Below are 5,373 nucleotides of genomic sequence, written 5' to 3'. Positions count from 1 at the left end.
ATTTGTAAAAATTGAAGCACGATAATTTACCGAAAATTTCCTATAAGCATCATATACAGATAAGATACCCGATTAGATTTAGATAATATCTGTGTAACAAGTTATATTCCGGGGTTTACATATATTCATAATTGCTGTTATGATTGAAATTAAGAAGGATTTTTTTTATTGAAACTAATCAATATTGATTAGTTTAGTTATGTATCCATTTGGATTTTTTTATATCATTAGGAAAACACAATTTTATATTCAAACCCGGGAATCGTTCATGAATTCAAATTCACAGTCAATGGTTAATGGTTCAAATTTATCCTGAATTTTTGTTTTGTGACTGAAAATCCACAATAGGTTTTTCAATATAAAGAATATAAAGGGGGGGAGGGGTGTTTTAAATAGTGTGTTTGTTTTAAGATACTGTACAATCAATCGAAGAAATGTATCCAATCCAAAGAGAAAAGTAAGGATCTTTTTTAGGAAAGGGATTAAATAAAACAGTATTCAAGATACAAGTACAAAAATGAATAACCCCCCCCCCCCAAAAAAAAAATGGAATATTTTCATATATTTTTTGTATCGTTTTGGCGACATGGCCGAGCGGTAAGGCGGGGGACTGCAAATCCTTTTTCCCCAGTTCAAATCTGGGTGTCGCCTGATCAACAATAAAATCGGAATACCTTATTATGTTTTGCTGAGATAACTTGACAAATTTTTTTCCAGCAGAAGTAAGCGGGGGGGGGGACTCTTGATACTTGCTTGATTCTATAAGCATCTGGCGGTTCTGTTCTCTAAAATGAAAATGCTGTAAATCCTTGCGTCTAGGCTTCAGTTCAAGGAAAGATTATATTAGTGAATATTGAATGAAAAAGAATCGTTAAATCTTAATATGACAGCTCTTCTATTATTAATGTAGTGTTTATTAATTAGGTCTTGAATTAATTTGGATAGACGAACGAGGAATTTATTTGATTATTAATTTATTAGTTGCGTACGTAAAGGCCGAAAGATACTTTGTTCGTATATAGACTCATGAAATTCTCTCTGTGCTCCTGCATTCAATTTAATATTGATTGGCTTTAATGTAATAGACTATCTTCCGATTGTTTCACAGAGACAAACAGGAGACCTAATCGTAAGGATTAGATAAAATGAGAAATAGGGTCTGTGATAGATAGTGCTCTATCTTGACTCTATATTTTTATACTTTTTACTTAATGAAATGAAAGTCAACAAAAGAAAGACTAGGTCTTATTATTTCTACATGTTAGTAACATTCCCTTGAAACTTCCAGGGGTGTATCTACGTATTTTGCTTGCGCTTAGTGTTTTCCGATTCTACTATAAATCATATAGGAACCTGTTAGAATTTATAATTGTGAGTTTATTGGATTGTTTCATCAACGGTATTGGGTCAGAATTCCCTTTTGACTCTGCGCCAGGGATTCCACTATTATTAATGAACATAATAATGATTAGTGAACATTAATGGAATAATTCCTTCATATTTATAGAGATAGGGGATATAATTCACATGGATATAGTAAGTCTCGCTTGGGCTGCTTTAATGGTAGTCTTTACATTTTCTCTTTCACTCGTAGTATGGGGTAGAAGTGGACTCTAGAAGTACTACTAATTGAGTTTGATTCCTCAAACTCAACCCATATCAATTGTTTTATAGATCGTTCTGCAAAGTCCTTTTTTTACTGTTAAAATAGAAAAGAAAATAATTATGTTATTAAGTGGATACAGACTTCCTATGGGAAACAACATAGACATAGTGGTTGTCCAACAATATACTACACATAATAAAATATTGCCTTGGGCAAGTCACATATTGCGCGTTCCCGCTTTTTTTTTTTATTCTTTTAGAAATCTTATTTATGTTATGCTTGCTTTATTGAACTCATTTCATATCATGGTTCAAACGTTAAAAATCGGTGGGCTTTACTAATCCTTTTCGAAATCCAAAGAGGTTCCCATGGAAATGAACCACTGGATCATCTGTCAACTGATCAATCAATTACTTCTTCAGAATACTAAAAAAAGATTATTTTATTTTCTTTTTATTAATTTTTCATTATTAATTTTATTAATATTAATATAGGCCTATACTCTTTTTTCCTTCGTCAATTTGATTCTTTCAATGGATATCGGGATTCATATTGAATAGAATCAGAAATTCTAGGAATTAGAATTGTAAGAGTAAGAATTGCCCTTCGATTTTTTCAGATTGATGATTGGAATCAACACAAATTAAATAGATGAAGCAAAGAAATAGAATTGGTACATTATGTAAATACATTACATATATGTAATTGATATCTATGAAGATACATATTGCAGATTGATCTATATTAAACCTCTATCTTTATACAGTACGACTTTATATACTACAATAACAATAATAAGTATGGTAGAAAGATTCATCTATTTCTTTCTACCATACTATCGAATCTCATAAAATACTGATGATTCTCGTCCGCTTATTTCATTTAAGACACGAAATCTTAATACTTTTCATTTTCTTTTTTCTTTTCAATCATTGATAAAAGATAAAAACTAAACAGTCAAGTTTAATTCAAATTAATCATTTTGACTGACTGTTTTTACATATATTATAAGTAAAAAAGCAGTAGGAACTAGAATGAACAGTGCAGTAGCAATAAATGCGAGAATATTTACTTCCATAATCTCATCGTTTCATTTTTAATTAATTCGCAATAACTCGGGATTTAATCCCATAGAGCTGATAAATCTTTCGCCTGTAAATTCAATATTCAATGGGATGAATTACATCTCGACGATATCGAATCGGAGCAATATCATGAATAACAATATCTGAGCTATCAAATTGATTCATCGTCGAGAATTAAATAGTATAACATAGGAAGATCTTTTATCCATACCGAATTCAAATTTTGATTCCTGATCCGATAAATAATTCCTTTACTTTCTTTATCATTCTTTTCCTTTCCATTCTTTCTTTTCTATAACCTACGTCCCTCCTTGTGGAATCATCTGATGAAATATCATATGACCGCCTTTACACTTACTTACATTGGTTATAAAAAACCCCAATAAAATAACCAATAGAAGCGAAATGTAAAAAGGAAGAAGTTTAGTTCTAAACCCCCTTTTTATGATCTAATCTTCTTGGAAAACAAAGAAGTAGTATAAATAAGGAGAGTCCGGGTATAAAAAAATCGAGTATTCCATCAAATTCATTAAAAAGTTTGTTCTTTCTTCGGCAAGACCCTTAAACTTAAAAAAGATTATTCATTCCCTCACAAAGAGAGATAGGATCTTCTTTGAGCTTTATTTTATTAATATCCCATTTCCTTGGATTAATTTTGGGATGCATATATCAAAAATTCAGTGTGAAATTTGAATGAGATAAATTGGTTCAAATTCACATTAATAATTTCAATTATTAATTGAGGTTACACAAAATCGGAGCCCTAAAGGGATATACTTTTAATCTTAAAAGTATTATATCAAAGTTACTATGTTAAGTTAATCTTTTTTGTATCGTACAAATTCCATTTCTGTATAGCCCCCTGTAAACATATAGTACTCTATTACACAGATCGGGAATAATCGAAAAAGCCAGACTCCGTACGGTATTTCTTGGAATCCTGAATATAATTTTACCAATCATTGTACTAATCTACATATGTCTTTCTCCTATCAATTGGTACTAGTTGAATAAATGGTAATTCCCATATTTATTTGATGAGAAATGTGAAACTAATAAATAAATAAAATAGGAGGGTATCCTCTTGTGAATGAAATTCTGCTATTTCTTTTGTTCTCCTTTTCACAGCAAACGCAGAGATGAATTGATGTATTTTTTTTATTGGATTTGGATCTGTCGGGACTGACGGGGCTCGAACCCGCAGCTTCCGCCTTGACAGGGCGGTGCTCTGACCAATTGAACTACAATCCCAAGGAAATCAAGTGTACATCATACATATTCTTATGATTTAATTCAAACCCTTTCTATTTTATTTCTATTTTATTTCTATTTTATTTAGATTTTAGATTAGAATAGTCGTATTGTAACAGAAACGCGAGTAATATATTTGATATACACACGGATATGCACTTTAGTGAGAGCGCCTCACGGATTGTTAATAATCCTTTCGTTTTTTATAAATTGATTAATAATCAAATAAAGCTTTCAATGAAAAAAAAAGAGTTTTTTTATTTATTCTTTATTTTATTCTTTTCCTTATACTTCCAGATCTTTATATGAATCTAGTATGAATCTAGATCATTAGCAAGCAAGATCAGAATTTGTGAGAAAAAATAAAGAGAGCAAATGAACGGCGGTAAAATATATCAGAAAATTTTAGTTTTTTATTCTTCCGTATTCCGATCAGGCATTTCTGGGGAACAACAAATGGGGTTCTATCATTTCATGGTGGATCGGCCAATTATTGGGCCGAGCTGGATTTGAACCAGCGTAGACATATTGCCAACGAATTTACAGTCCGTCCCCATTAACCGCTCGGGCATCGACCCAGGAGAATCAATTCCCGGCTTATTGATAATTCATGATCAACTTCCTTTCGTAGTACACCTACCCCCAGGGGAATTCGAATCCCCGCTGCCTCCTTGAAAGAGAGATGTCCTGAACACTAGACGATGGGGGCAAGTATGCCCGACCGCCATCATACTATGCTCATTGTATGAACAGTTTTTTAAATTGTCAATATAATGTGGTATGATTAAATCTGAAAGATCTTTCCCTCTTTTCTGATTCCATAGAATCTTTTGATTCGTATTTATATTCATGAATCATTCATTCTAATCATATAATTTTTTTTAATATTATTTTCATTAAATTTTCATTAAATATATTTATTTCATTTTCAATTTTATTATAATTCTAATTAATTAGAAATAGAATTATAATCAAAGAATAAAATAAATAAAGAAAATGAATATAAGAATAAATAGATATTAATTATAAATCGATATTATTAAAATTATTAATATTAAAAAAAATAAATAAAATAATAAACTAAATCGGTAGAATAGAAATAATACGAGGTATAGGACCTTTTGGGGAGTGATTGGTCCGCCAGATCAGAAAGGGGAATGAAACTTCATTTCTTCCGCTTTCATTCATTTTGTTAAGATTAGATAGATATATTTCTATCTTACACTAAGCCAGGAAATTCAAAAAATCTGAAATTAAAAAAAAATCTGAAAATATGGGAAGAAGGATAGGGATCAACAAGTTATTGAAAATTGTTTTTCTCTAAGAATTAAGTTCGGGGAACAAGTAAAATAAATCTTTTTATCAATGATTCTACGAAAGATCTTATATCTATGTTGAATTGGTAAGTCCATGTATCAATCAAATTAATTT

The 5,373-nt window shown here is 30.7% G+C and overlaps 3 non-coding genes across 3 annotated transcripts; 1 reads left to right on the top strand and 2 right to left on the bottom strand.

The window, feature by feature from the left end:
• Positions 1-580: 580 nt before the first annotated feature.
• On the top strand, positions 581-651 carry TRNAC-GCA (transfer RNA cysteine (anticodon GCA)). Its single transcript has one exon. It is a non-coding gene; the product is annotated as a tRNA-Cys (tRNA).
• A 3,217-nt stretch (positions 652-3,868) lies between these two features.
• TRNAD-GUC (transfer RNA aspartic acid (anticodon GUC)) lies at positions 3,869-3,942 on the bottom strand. Its single transcript has one exon. It is a non-coding gene; the product is annotated as a tRNA-Asp (tRNA).
• A 494-nt stretch (positions 3,943-4,436) lies between these two features.
• Positions 4,437-4,520, bottom strand: TRNAY-GUA (transfer RNA tyrosine (anticodon GUA)). The gene has a single exon. It is a non-coding gene; the product is annotated as a tRNA-Tyr (tRNA).
• Positions 4,521-5,373: the final 853 nt, after the last annotated feature.

This window comes from Corylus avellana, unplaced genomic scaffold (genome assembly GCF_965113065.1).
Source record: "Corylus avellana unplaced genomic scaffold, dhCorAvel1.hap1.2 HAP1_SCAFFOLD_223, whole genome shotgun sequence".
Classification (NCBI taxonomy): domain Eukaryota; kingdom Viridiplantae; phylum Streptophyta; class Magnoliopsida; order Fagales; family Betulaceae; genus Corylus; species Corylus avellana.
This window is presented reverse-complemented; position numbering and strand designations above follow the sequence as displayed.